Consider the following 14,736-nt stretch of genomic DNA (forward strand, 5'->3'; position numbering starts at 1 on the left):
GGAAAGTCCTCCCAACTTCAGCGACTTAGGATTCTCAAACACTTGCGTCAATAGCATGCCTTTAAAATTTACTTACGTGGTCTGAAAGGATCAGTTATACCAGAAGAACCTGTCTCTCCGCTGTATGAAATTTTCCTTTGGCAAGAAAGTGCAGGAGATAATGACAAGAAAAGAGGTTTTGGTAGGTTCTGACACTGAAACGACCTGCTCACTCTTGGGAGTATATATCTATTTCAATCTTTTTTTTTTTTTTTCTTCTTCAGTTACAGATATCACAACTACTCCAAATATAAGGCTCCACTTCCATACTACAGTGTCATTTTAACTTTAGGAACTGTTGGGTGTTTCCTTTTCCAGATTCCTCACACACACAACACAGAGGAAGAGGGAGTTTCCTGAAACACTTGGCGCTACCAACCTGCCTCCTCCCCACATGTTTTCCCCAGCACTGATTCTCTAGTTAAATCTGGATTAGTAGTCATACCTTCCCTTCCCACTGTAACAGGTGTGGACACAGAGGTCCTATTATTATTATTATTAGCTTGCAGCAAACATCCTGGGCCCCTCCAGTTTGACTTAAATAAATTGGTTTCCCTCAAGTTCCTTGGGAGTTTGGATTTGGGAGATTTCAGGCCAAATCCAAACAAACACACCAAGGCCCTAGAAGGCTGCACCACATGTGGTGGTATGTGAATGAATCACTTTGCTATTTATATTTGTCTCTAGTGTTGGTGGATGAATCATATTCAAATTATTTGCCTCAATGGGATGAATAGCCTTTTTCAGAGAAGTCTGGAAAAGGGGCCTGTTTTCTTCTTTTCTCTGGTCTCTCTCATATTTTCATCTATTAATTTGTGTTAGATGGATGTGTGTGTGCGTGCTCAGTTGATAAGTTGTGTCCTACTCTTTGTGATCCCGTGGACTTTAGCCTACCAGGCTCCTCTGTCCATGGGATTCTCCAGGCAAGAATACTGGAGTGAGTTGCCATGCCCTTCTCCAGGGGATCTTCTTGACCCAGGGATCAAACTGGCCTCTCCTGCATTGGCAGGCATTGGCAGGCTCATTCACAAACTGTTTGCTGTGTTCTAGACTCTGTCTAGCCTTTGGGATAAATTTAGATGTAAAGATAGCTTTTATTTTCCTTTATAAATATTTTGACCTTTTATTGCTATTCTGTTCTTCCTTTACTGCATCTCTGAATCTCTGATGATAGTGCCTGTGGTTTCCTTAATATAAAGCTAATAAAATTGTCACTTAGAGTATTTTTAAATGACTTGTATAATTATTAGATAGTCTTGTTGCCGGACTGGAGGGCATAATTAGATTTTGCTGTCATAAAGTATTAAAGCAAGAAAGTTTATTGACTGTATGTACAATTTGGAGAGAGTTATTTTCGTTTATTTATGTGGGACCATGTTAAAGAGTGATTCAGAGATTTAAAACTGAAGTGCGTTATCATCATGCCTTAAGTTCAGAGATGTTCATTACTAAGTTATACAAAATGTTGAATATAATCTGATTGTTCAACATGAAAACTTATTAAATTAGAAGAGAATTCAGTATAGCCATTATAATTATTTTAGAGTTGTAGTAATATCGGAATGTGTATATGATATATTATTAAATAAAATAATTAGGCTATAGCAGCATATGACCCAATTTTATTTTTTAAATTGTAAAAAATGTATTTGTAAAAAATATAAAAATAAGTTAAAAATGTAAAAACTATTAAAATTATTTACATGTAAATAAATAAATTATAAGTAAACATGTTTGTCAATATAGTATATACACATGTAAATGCACAGATGTGAGTGCATATATATATATTTTACCAACCTGAAGGAAAATTCTAAATTCTCCATAAATATTAATAATCAGTGATTATCTCTAAATTATGGGTGATTTATAGTATAATAGGGTTAATCTCAGATTTTGGAGCTAGACTGCATGGATAAAAATCTTGGCTCTACCAGCCATGTAACCTTTGTTTGCAAGTTATATAACCTCTACATGCCTCAGTTTTCCCTTTGAAAAGAGGAAGTGATAAAAACTATACCTACTTCATGGGATTGTTTTGAGTAATAAGTCATTTAAGATAGAAAAAGTGTTTAGAATAGTGCCTGGTATGTAGTAGCACTATGTAAGTGTGATTACAATTCTCAGTATTATACATATTATTAGCAAACACACCAAGACATTTCTCCAAAGAAGACATACAGATGGCTAACAAACACATGAAAAGATGCTCAACATCACTCATTATTAGAGAAATGCAAATCAAAACCTCAATGAGGTTTCATTTCACACCAGTCAGAATGGCTGCTATCCAAAAGTCTACAAGCAATAAATGCTGGAGAGGGTGTGGAGAAAAGGGAACCCTCTTACACTGTTGGTGGGAATGCAAACTAGTACAGCCACTATGGAGAACAGTGTGGAGATTCCTTAAAAAACTGGGAATAGAACTGCCATATGACCCAGCAATCCCACTGCTGGGCATATACACCGAGGAAACCAGAACTGAAAGAGACACGTGTACCCCAATGTTCATCGCAGCACTGTTTACAATAGCCAGGACATGGAAGCAACCAAGATGTCCATCAGCAGACGAGTGGATAAGGAAGCTGTGGTACATATACACAATGGAATATTACTCAGCCATTAAAAAAATACATTTGAATCGGTTCTACTGAGATGGATGAAACTGGAGCCCATTATACAGAGTGAAGTAAGCCAGAAAGAAAAACAACAATACAGTATACTAATGCATATATATGGAATTTGAAAGATGGTAACGATAACCCTATATGCGAGTCAGAATAAGAGACACAGATGCATGGAACAATTTTATGGACTCTGAGGGAGAAGGTGAGGGTGGGACGTTCTGGGAGAATAGCATTGAAACATGTATATTATCGTATGTGAAACAGAACACCATTCCATGTTCGATGCATGAGACAAGGGCTCAGGGCCGGGGCAATGGGATGACCCAGAGGGATGGGATGGGGAGGGAGGTGGGTGGGGTGTCCAGGAAGGGGAACACATGTAAACCCATGGCTGATTCATGTCAATGTATGGCAAAAACTATTACAATATTGTAAAGTAATTAGCCCCCAACTAAAATAAATAAATTTATTAAAAAAAAAAAAAAGTAACCTTTGTTTGCAAGTTATATAACCTCTACATGCCTCAGTTTTCCCTTTGAAAAGAGGAAGTGATAAAAACTATACCTACTTCATGGGATTGTTTTGAGTAATAAGTCATTTAAGATAGAAAAAGTGTTTAGAATAGTGCCTGGTATGTAGTAGCACTATGTAAGTGTGATTACAATTCTCAGTATTATACATATTATTAGCAATGATCATGTACTCTTCTATACTTAAAAAATAATTCAGTAAATATTATTTTTAACTAAAAGCATATTGCGTTGTTGATGCAATCTTTCCAGCAGTGTACCTGCCTTGTATCATAAATATATCAAGTTAGAAGGACATAACAATGAAAATAATATTCATTAGATGTCTTGAATAAATTATTTAAAAGCTATCGATACATTCACCCCATCCATTTTGTTTCAAATGTAAACAAATGATGAAGAGTTTCTCCTTCAGCAATGATATCTAACTTTGGCACACATCAGAATTTCTTGGAGGTCTTGTTAAAACCTAGATTACAGGGACTCATCTCTAGAGATTCTGATTCAGCAAATCTGGGATGAAGCCTGAGCATTTCTAACAAGTTTAAGTTTTCTTTAAAAAATTTTTATTTTTTAAAAATAAAACAACACTGATTAACAGTGTTGTGATAGTTTCAGATGGATAGCAAAGGGACTCAGCCATACATATACATGTATCAATTGTCTCCCAAACTCCCCTCCCATCCAGGCTGCCATATAACATTGAGCGGAGTTCTCTGTACTATACAGTAGGTCCTTGCTGGTTATCCATTTTAAATATAGCTGTGTGTACATGTTGATACCAAACTTGCTAACTATCGCTTACTCCCATTCTTTCCCCTGGCAGCTGTAAGTTCATTTTCTAAGTCTGTGAGTCTAACAAGTTTCCACTTGATGCTGATGCTGCTGATTCTCAGGCCATATGTTGAGAACCACTGACCTTGACTACCCAGTACCGTGATCAGATGGAAGGATATCTTTTCAGTCACTCTCAGCTGTATGATGTTCCTCCTTTCTTTCTTCCCTTTCTTTCTTCCCTTTCTTCCACAAACTCATGGAACATCTACCATGGGGCAGATACTGTGTTAGGTGCTGGGAATGAAAAAATGTCTTGCTTCCAGTGCCTATATAGTTTAGGGGTAAACTTAAATAAGTTATTTAACCTGTTCTCTGATATCTCAACCAGAGAATGAAGAGTTTAATCATTAATTCATTTAAATAACATTATTGGATATTTACTATGTCCCAGGCTCTGTGAAAAGCAAAACAAAACCATTTAATTGTCTAATGTTTTCAGGATTCATAAACATTCTCTTAATTGTTCCTCACACAAACCATTCATGATATTAATAGATAAGATATGATTCACCCCGTTCCGTAGATGAACCAATAGAAGCTCAGGGAATGCCTGAGCTGGAGAGTAGCTACAAGGGACTTGAACTTAGTTCCTTACTTCCCATTCCAGACAGAGTCTTTTATCTATATGCCATCCTGAATTTTCTCCAAGGTCTCCTTGTGCTCTTTTAAGTGACTGTGATAAATACTGGTTAGATTAAATGGTGATCATTTTTAACTTATTATTTCAAAGCTGTGGGTAATACTTTTAGATAAGCATTAGAAACTCACTTAATGTTGTTGGAAGTGGAAGTCATCAAATATTTATTGTGTATCTGATATACAATAGGGAATTTATGAAGTGTTGGAGATTAAAAATGTATATGAAATACAAATATAGATTTAATGTATATAACAGGACATAAATATATATATGTATATATTTATATGTCTATGTTTATATGCAAATAAATACTATTTGACTGATTGATATACAGATATGCTTTGGTATTTTGACATAACTCCCTTTGTCATTCATCTGTCCTTTCACTAACAGTGGACTCAAGGATCTTTTACATATTATATATATATAAAATATAATGTATATTATATAAAATGTATATTTCTATATATTATATAAAATCTACATATACATTACGTGCTCTTGTCTCTGAAGGAGCTCAAAGTCTAGTAGGACAGATGAATAAATAGGAAATGTAATCCGATACTTCAGTGTAAGTACAAAGACAGAAGAATGCCTAGCATGCTAGGGGACAACAGAGTGAGGAGACAAACCCAGCCTGGTGAAGGATTGGGGAAAGTTCAGCTGATTTGTGTGAGATGAATGAGCAAAAGTAGTGAGGAGCAGGTGATCCTAGCAGAGAGACTCATAGGAAGGAACTAAGGCTCCAAGGTGTAAAACAATAGGTTGTATTCAGGGAGTTGCATATTCTTTGATTGACCTAAAATTATACTTGTGGCTGTACAAAGGCAGAGGGGTTAGTGGGGGCTTGGTGAGCCACACCTGGGCTTATCCTGTATGTGGTAGAAGACAATGTATCATAGAGGTTGAAAACTTGGGCTTTCAAGTCAAACAAGGTATCCTTGACCCTACTGGTGTAGTAGCTAGTGATCATGGGCAATTTAGTCTTTCCATGCTTTGATTTTCACAACTGGAAAATGGGGACAATAACATTTACTTCTATGGGTTACTCTGAGGACAAAATTAGATAATGCAAGTATAGGTTTTAACATAGGGCTTATCACAAAATAATCACTCAATAAAGGATAATATATGATAATGATGATTATTAGAAGGGATCATTATACATGAGTACCTAGTTGTGCATCATATTGCAATTATATTGAAATGTAAATAATTGGTGATGACTCCCTGAGAATTGACAGTCTTAGAGACCATAGTAGCTTGGACAAAGAAAGCATGGACAAGTTTTCAAGCAACTTTACACATCAAGAAAGTATCACGAAAAGTTTACTGTTATTTATCAACAGTGAAAATACAGAGAAATGACCATGGTTCAGCATTAGACAGGCTGCCATTTATAACTATTTCATTTATGCTTTGTTTTATTTATTGTGGTAGACTCAGAGCCAAAGAATGAGGGGGTAGTTTTTCCATTCACATCTGAGGAAGGGCGGGCAGCCTTGAGTTTCAGGTTCCTGCTCCACAGGTGCATTAACAACCTTGTTTATTTTCCAGATGCGAGGGCTATGCTGAAGTTCTGCCCTGGAGATGAGGGCAGGATGGGGATTATAGACTTCTGTGCAGGGTGTCTGAAATTTGGGCTGCCTCTTGTACAAAGCCCTTCAGAAATCTCAGGCCCTTGGCCACCAGGTAGTTGTGTGAATGCTATGCTCTTGGGAAGGGTGTCTCAGACTCTGTGGTCTAGGGACATAGGGAGAGGGAGCAGCTTTTCATCATGGCACACAAAAAGCATAGTAGTGATGAGAGTGACCAGAAGGGATTGGCCAGAGCTTTTACTTACATTCCCCCCCAGAACGCACCCCACCCATGCTCTGATGCAAACCGAGGCAGAGGAGAGAAGCCACAAAAATGACTGATGATGGGTGTCATCTTCTCACTGACCTTGTTGTCTGGGACATGAAGGTGGATTTTGTGTGGTTTATAAACATAAAGATATGTGACATTGCTCATATCTGGAGTATTGAGTCACAATTTCTACTGATTAAAATAATTTTCATACAGACTTCAATTCAAAGCAAGTATTGGCAAGTCAACTCATATGCCAAAGAAAACTGGCATAGGAGTCACTTTCCCCACCCTACCACCCCAGCTAAAGCACCTGGTTATGGAGATTATCGACTTTCTTACTTCCTTCTCTACTCTCTGTCCCGAGCACCTGTGGCACCCTGTATAGGAGGCATAGTCTCTGAGAATGGAAGTGAGTACATTGAAGTCTTGAATGGGCGCTTTCGAAAGACTGCAGACCCTGGTTGATTGTATTTCCTGCTGGCAGTCAGGACGTTTATGACTATCCGGATTTTGGACTGTTATCAGCTCTGCTGCTGCTGCCCTCACAACTGTCTTGGCAAGAGAATGTCACACAACCCTCACCTCTGCCACACCCACCTCACATATCCCTTTCTCATTGTAAACCTCAAAGAACTCCCAAGGAAGGAATAAGTTACCACCAATTGCACTGCCCCCCACCAGCTTGACTGGTTTTTCCTGCTGCAGCAGACCAGTCTCTGAGGCCTTGGTGACCCATGGAGACCTATGTGGTTAGCAGCCCATAGGACAAAAATACTCAGGTTTGGCAGGCAAACACTAAAATTGTTCTTTTCAAGTGATTCTGAAAACCTGAAGAGCGACTTTGTTGTAAAACCTGTGATTTTCCTTTTTCCTTTCCAATGAGTTGGATTTTTGAACTATACTTAGTATTCAGAACTCAAAGTCCTCTCTGTGCCCATGGCTTGAGAACATATTACAAAGTGAACCCTTTCTCTCAGTAAGGGGCAGAGGGTTTTTGAAGAACCCTGCTGTTGTCCTTCAGATGGTAATCGTATCTGACATACTTCAACTGGCCGTCCTCACACCAGGTTCTTAGTACATTTCTGAACAAGGAAAAGGGGAAAACCATTCTCCTACTCTTAAAGAGAAATGTGAAAAAATCACTGATTTAGTTCAAGCCTTACCTTGATAGGAACTGATTACCACAGAAGATGAGGCAAGAAGCTCACATCTACTGTAACACCTACTGTGTGCTAGGGACTCAGTACATATTCTCTTGTTTAGTTTTCCACAGGGACTCAGTACACGTTCTCTTGTTTAATCCTGCAGTTGGCTAACTTGGCAGGCTCTCTGGCAGGCTCCCATGAATTAACATGGCAGCAGCTCCAAGAGAGCCACACCAGAAGCTGCAAGGTCAGTTGAGATGCCAGGGCCACTTATGCCGTCTTCTGTTGGTTCAAGTGAGTGATGAGGCCAAATCGGATTCAAGACATGTGGAAACAGCTTCCATTTCCTGGTGGGAATTCCTGAAAAAGGATATGTGCTATAAAGGGTGGGCAGACTGTCTTTGCAGATCAGCTATGACATTAGACCTGAAAACAAAGAAATAATGACAGCTGACCCATACCTGTCAAGGTGTACTATGAAATGAAAGAACAACCAAAAACTATTTTGAACCCCTTGCTAGAAAAGTGCAGTGTATGGTCAATTGTGGGCTTTCCAGGTGATGCTGGTGGTAAAGAGCCTGCCTGCCAATGCAAGAGACATAAGAGACACAGGTTCGATCCCTGAGTCAGGAAGATCCCCTGGAGGAGGGAATGGCTACCCACTCCAGTATTCTTACTTGGAGAAATCCATGGACAGATGAGCCTGGCAGGCTACAGTACATAGGGTTGCAAAGAGTCGGACACGACTGTAGAGACTTAGCACTCATGCATGGTCAGCTGTCTACAGTAAATAAACAGAAGCTAGTTTCTGTTTGTCACCATGATCTACCAAACCAATTAGGTGGACTTTATCAGATTTGGAGGGTATGCTTACAAAGATCAGACAAAATATGGGCAACATTGATTTGGCATGCATGCAATTGACTTGTGAAGAGTTCTGGAGAAGTCATTCTTTAGAATAGTTGATATTGAACTGAGGCCTGCCTACTGCTGGCTGAGAGAGACTGGCCAAAGGACTGAGATGCTGTGGGCAGAGAAAAACAGAATAATTTCAAATATGAGTCCTAAATTGAAAGTCCAAACGGTGAATGCTCCTAATGACAGGTGTTGATTTGCAACTGAGCTGCTTCTCACATAAGTAACTTTGAGAAGCATGCTCCTGGGAAAGCAATAGTCATGATTTCTTTATCTAACAATGGTTAATGATTTTCCAGGCCACCAGGTGGATATGCATGTTATTGGGGTCTATTGTTATTTCTCTATCAATAAAGGCTTTCTACCGCTGACAGTTAGATGTGATAAGCAGGGCTTCATATCTCAATGAGGTTTGCTTCTTACAATGGCCTTGGTGCCTGTTTCCCGGTAATGGGTTTAGAAAACAATCAAGGAAACACTAACTGGTAGGGGAGGGATGGAAAAACCTATGAACTTAAAATACTATACTTAGGGGAAGAAAAACAGTGACATGAGATTGCAGTGTAGAAGGCCTGGCTTTAAGCTCCTCCACTCACCAGCTATAAAACATTAGATGTTTCCCTCTTTTTTACCCCTATGACAGGTAGCATCTGTAGTTCTCTCTTAATTTTAACGAATGTAATCCATCTCTCCTGCCATAACCCAGGCCTTCAACTATCTTTTGGGTTAAAGTAACACCTTTCTAGTGTTCAAATCTGAACATACCACTCTTCCATGTTTCTCCATTGCCTCTCTGAACACTTGAGATTGGAAAATTAGGTTTTTTATTTCTTGGCCCTATCTTCGTAGTTTACTTCTTGCCACTGGTCTCTCTTTGTGGCAGTTTGACTTTTTAAAAAACAGACTAAATCCTTCCCCCCGATATACACATGCTTTGCAAAGAGATTGTGTAGCTTCTCCCATCAAGAGGCAGAGTCTGTTTTCTCACCTCTTCACTCTGAGTTGTCCTTGTCACTTTGGCTTACTGAATGCACTGAAAGTGGCACTGTAATTTCTGAGCCTTGGCATCAGAGGCTTGGAGTGCTTTTGCTCTCCCTTTTGGAACCCTGCCACTGCCGTGTAGACAAGGCCAGGCTAGCCTGCAGGGGCATGAGAGACTATTTGGAGGACAGCCTAGCTGTCACAGCCAGGGCTTTCCTAAGTCAGCCTACAGCTAGCTAATCCAGACCTGCGAGAGAAAGGCTACCTGCCCAGCTCTCTGCTGTCTGCTGATATGTGAATGAGCCAGCCAAGATGAGAAGAACAGCTCAGCTGACCTACAGATTCATGAGCAGTAATAATGATGCTATTATTTTAAGCCACCAAGTTGTGGGGTGGTTTGTTATACAGCAGTAGCTGATTGATACACCCTTGATGTCACCTCTCTGTATTTTGGAGTGCAGTCAGGCTAAATAGAATTCTTACTGTTTTCTATGGATTGCCATCCTGATTTTTACCTTTTGAGCTTTGCATAGTCTGGTTCCTCTGCCTGAAATGTTATCTTTCAGCTTCACCCCTTGCTTAGCTAAAGTTTGTCCATTTTTATGATTAGTGGAGATGCCTGTTCCTCTAGAAAATTTTGCCTAGCCCTCATCTAGAACAGATTGGATGTAGCAGGTTGGATGTCATTGCCAAGTTCTCCCATAGCATCCCACCCTTACCTCTTTCTTAGTACTTGTCACAATGCATTGTAACTACCCTCCTCTTATCTGACTTCCACTTTCCTTTAAGTTTCTAGAGGCAGGCCTGTAACTTGTTTGAAGGAGTATTGTCTAAATTTAGCATTTCTAGTGTATAGTAGGGACAAGAGAGAACTTTTTCAGTGAATGAAGTTATTTTACTTCCCTAAGTTTTCAGTTCCTTCATATATAAAATGTAAGATGTGGAAAATATCAAGTGATTCTTGATGTAAATAGATATTGTATTACAAGCTGCTTCTGATCCATTGGTCCTGAGTGTCTATATACTGTATTATATATCTGTATCTGTATACTGTTTCATACTGAGAAGGATTATGGGGCTGTGACTGGAGTTATAGGGAGGAATGTCATGATTAATTAGCTCTGTCTTTTATGGTCAGGGAATGGGAAGTGACAGAAAACTTGGCAAGGATGTGGCCATCTAGGGGAAGATGATTCCTATGACTGCTTTGAATTTGAATCTTGTTCAACCCAGCCATGATCTGCATTATATATTGTGCCAATAGAGGGAAAACCAAATGGGAAACTGACTAGATGCTAAAATGAATGTTACTTGCTATGATAGAGATGAGGTTCTTGCCAAACCATTTTCTCTTCTACCTGAGGACATACATTTCTCTAGCTTCTTGTATTAAGTCTGGGCCATGTGACTAGTTCCCATGTCAGCCACCTCTGGGCTGAGCTGTTTAAGCACAGGAAAGCCTTCTTTGGGCTCTCTGCTTCTGCCTTCTTGATCAGCTCCAAAGAGAAATCACTGGAAGGATCCAAGTACCTGAGGGACTGCATTCCACACTGGACTGTGGTGGGAATGAGAAATAAACTTTTCTCTCTCAAATCACTGAGATTTGGGGTTGAAGGGGGAGAGTTTTTACCTTACTATATCTGCCTACGTTATTTTCCTCTTTATTGTTAAGTGTGCAGGCATCAGGGAGTTAGATGCCAAATGTTAATGGCATCTACGGAAGTCAAAAAAATCACATTTCGTACTTCAGCTGCTTTGGGTCATCCAAAGTAATAACTTTATAAATTGAGATACTTTAGAAGTCTGTGTATTCTGATCTGCATTTATCATTGCTTTTTCTGCCCTTGGATTCTTTTGCCGTATAAAGCGACCCACCACAGGGACATGGTAAAAGCCCCTCAGGGAGTGCCCTCCCTGCCCCTTTCTTTGGCTATAAGTTACCCAACAGATCCTGCAGGTGAAAAAGGTTATTGTTCTTTAAGCCCCCAAAGACAATGATTTCTACCCTCAAACTTCCTGTCTTCCATAATTTGATTGCAGAAAATTTTCAAGCTCCTGACAGAAACAGAAAATATAGATTTAAAATATTCACACCTTTCTGTCTGCAGCAGCATGGGTTCATAAATATGCATAGCCAGCCAGCCAGCTGTTGCCTTCTGGTTCAGGGAGGCAAGACTCAGGCTGTAAGTCGGAAAATGGGAGAAACTGACCTTTCCTACATTCCTTCCCTACAATCTTGGGCCTCTTACCTTTTGAGTTTCTGCATATCAAGCCCACATGCTTCCTCCAATAATTATGGTCCTCAGAGCTGCCTGTTCTTCATACAGTAAAATGTTTTCTCCCTGTGATCCCAGTAAAACTTCCCCATCTGTGACCCAGCTCTCTCAGCCTTCTCTTTTTGATGCACTAATCTGATCAGTTTTTGTAAACTAGTGACTCATTGGATACCTAGTAAGAGAAGTGTCTTTCCTTCATCTCTCATGTATTAAATGAACATTTTGATAGTAGTTCCTGGGTTACTTGATGTTATCTTACTGTTTTACACTGGACCTTTTAGGTCAGTAAGGACAAATGGAAGGCTCTGAGTTGACCAGAGGAGAGGTCCTTGATCAAGCATAGCCTTCTGACATTCCTCAAGTCACCCTCTGAAGGTGGTGGTATGACCTGTCAGTGCCCAGGGCCAGCCCAGTGTGTATGCTGTGATGCTGGAGGATACTAGAACGATGGAGACAGCAGGAGTTTTGCTGTAATGGGCAGCAGGATTTTAATGTGTGCCAGGGTGCTTGTGACAGGGCTGACTGAGTGAAGGTCAAAGGGTGGTGTAGATTTCTAGTAAAAACAGGGCATGAGTAGGGCACTGGGACTGGAAAGAGAGAGACAGGTTTTTAGAATGCAGCAGGCAAACAAGAAAATGAAGCAACTTGGAGTTTGGATTTTTTCTTTATGATTGATTGATTTTTGTGGGTATTATAGAGTGGGCCTGAAGGCTTAAATTTGTCATTATTTTTATTGACAGGGGAAGCACAGACCTCTACCACCACTATTCAAGGTTCTTATTTATTGAGTCCTTGCCATGTGCCAATGGTTCATTTATTGCTCTCTACCACTCTTTGTGGTCTCAGTATCAATATACCCCATTTATAGATGAGGAAATTGCAGTTAAAAAGTAACTTGTGTGAGGTTACAAAGCTAGTAAAGTGGCAAAGACTTGAGCCCTGTTCTTAACCACCACACCTTATTATTACAAGCATCCCCTAGAGGTGAGGAGGACAGAAACCTTTGTAGGGCCTGAACCTCCTGTTATCAGCCTCACCTTCCTCTTGAAAGGTAGGGAAAAGTCAGAGGAGTGAATAAGCCCGTACTGAGCTGTTTAGAGTCAATTCTGCCAGCAAAGATCCATCAACATCTTTGGCTGGCCGTATTCTCTCTGGACAAGTCTTTGTGACCAGTATCCTTTGACCGATTTGAGAAAGCAGCTGCCAGCTCGCATAAGGTGAAGCCTCATTGGTGCCAGAGGAAGGGAAACACTAAGGTGAAAGCCCCGGAGAGTCTGAGATTGTCATAAGCCTCGTCGATCAGGCAGAGTCCCAAATGGAAGATTCTAGCCATTAGGTAGCCCTGGAGGAAGCTGACATGCTGCCCTTCAGAGAGCCAAGGTGATGACAAAAGACATGCAGACCTAACTGTACATTTGTGACTGGAAAATCCACTGTGACTTCAGGCTGCATTTGAGTTACCAAATGAACTTGGCCACCTGGCTGGATCTCAACTGCCACAGCACGCCCGGAGAACTCAGCGGTGGCTCCAGTCCCATGCCACCAGTGCTCGGGAAGCAGTTCAGCAATCAGGTCTTTCAAAACCAATTTAGCTCACGCTCCAAAGTCCTGACCGTAATTGACAGCAACTTCCTCCCTGGTTTCCTAAACTAGTAGATAAGAGTGCTGCACTGTTTTAAACCTTTTTGAGTCCAGGACTCACTTTCAAGTGGAGTGTTAAAGAGGCACATGAAAAGAGATTTGACTTAATTCTAGACCTTTCCTTCCCTCTAGTATGAATAATTAGCAGAGCAGTCCCCACCCTTGGTACCTGGAGTTTGTGTCTAGTGATCCAAAGAGGGAAATATTAAAGAAGCCCGCGCCCAGAGGTGGTGGAGTAAAAAGATTTCTACCCACCTTCTGTGTTTTATGAAATGGGGATAACAATAATGAACTGTGCTGGGTGAGTGCAGACCAATTAGTCCAAGTTTGTAAAGCTCGGAGCCTTGTTACAGCTTCCCTGCTTGAGGAGAGTAGGCAGGACCTTCCCGTGACTTTGTGTGTGAAACTAATTGCCCTGGAAATGTTGGGAATTTGATCTTCCATCAAATCCTCCAGCCCTTCAGATCCCTTGACAATCTCAGGCTATTTGCATCTCAAGGTTAAAGGAGGCTGTTGCTTTCTGGATACTAATCAGTTGTGAAAACTTTTGATCTCTTGGAAATGAAAACCCATTGCAATCACCTGATTCTGAGCATGGTGAGAGCTGAACAGAAGAGGAGCAGACAGACTGGCTTTATTGGAATTAATAATGTGTTTAGCAGTTGTGAGCTTTAGTTCTATTTTCCTTAAGGCTCTGTGAGATCCTGGAGAATCACTTGCTATTTCTGAGTATTTTCCCCCAAAATTTGATCTGAATTTCATCATATCCACCCTGGGAAAAATTGGAGAAATTACTGTGATAAAAGTCTAGATCATCACAGCTTGTAGATTTAGATGAGAGAAGCTTTGCAGACCTATTTTCTGGGCAAAATAGGTATGCTTACATATACATACACACACTGTTTTCCTATGGTGCTATTTTAGCTGTACTAGGTACTTTTTAGGGATGAAAATGATCCTTCTATATCATGGCTTCTCAACAGTGGCAGTGTGGACATTTTGGACCAGGTCATTCTCTGCTATGGGGGCACAGTCCCGGTCCTTGTAGAATGTTTAGCAGCATCCCAGGCCTCTACCTACTAGCACCCTGTGAAGTTAATTAAACAAAGAGGCCATTAAACTGAAGTGGTTATAATACCTTAGCAGTCTATGAAAGCAACCACAACTAAGCCTGTAAATGCCCCAAGGTTATGGAATCAAAACCTAAGTTTAACCAAGCACAAACGGCTAAACTAGGCTTTCCCAAATAAGGCA

The 14,736-nt window shown here is 40.3% G+C and overlaps 1 protein-coding gene and 1 long non-coding RNA gene across 4 annotated transcripts in view; one reads left to right on the forward strand and one right to left on the reverse strand.

Annotated features, from left to right (window-relative positions):
• Positions 1–14,736, forward strand: part of LOC145510122 (uncharacterized) — an 838,825-nt gene that overhangs the window by 37,118 nt on the left and 786,971 nt on the right. The window lies entirely within an intron of this gene.
• LOC145510125 (uncharacterized) overlaps positions 5,973–14,736 on the reverse strand; it is a 46,366-nt gene continuing 37,602 nt past the window's right edge. The window contains exon 4 of the long non-coding RNA XR_014056736.1: positions 5,973–8,029. This is a non-coding gene — a long non-coding RNA (uncharacterized LOC145510125). The remainder of the gene's footprint in view (positions 8,030–14,736) is intronic.

The sequence above is a fragment of the Giraffa tippelskirchi genome, chromosome 6, assembly GCF_054371585.1.
Source record: "Giraffa tippelskirchi isolate mGirTip1 chromosome 6, T2T-mGirTip1v1.2.pri, whole genome shotgun sequence".
NCBI lineage: Eukaryota > Metazoa > Chordata > Mammalia > Artiodactyla > Giraffidae > Giraffa > Giraffa tippelskirchi.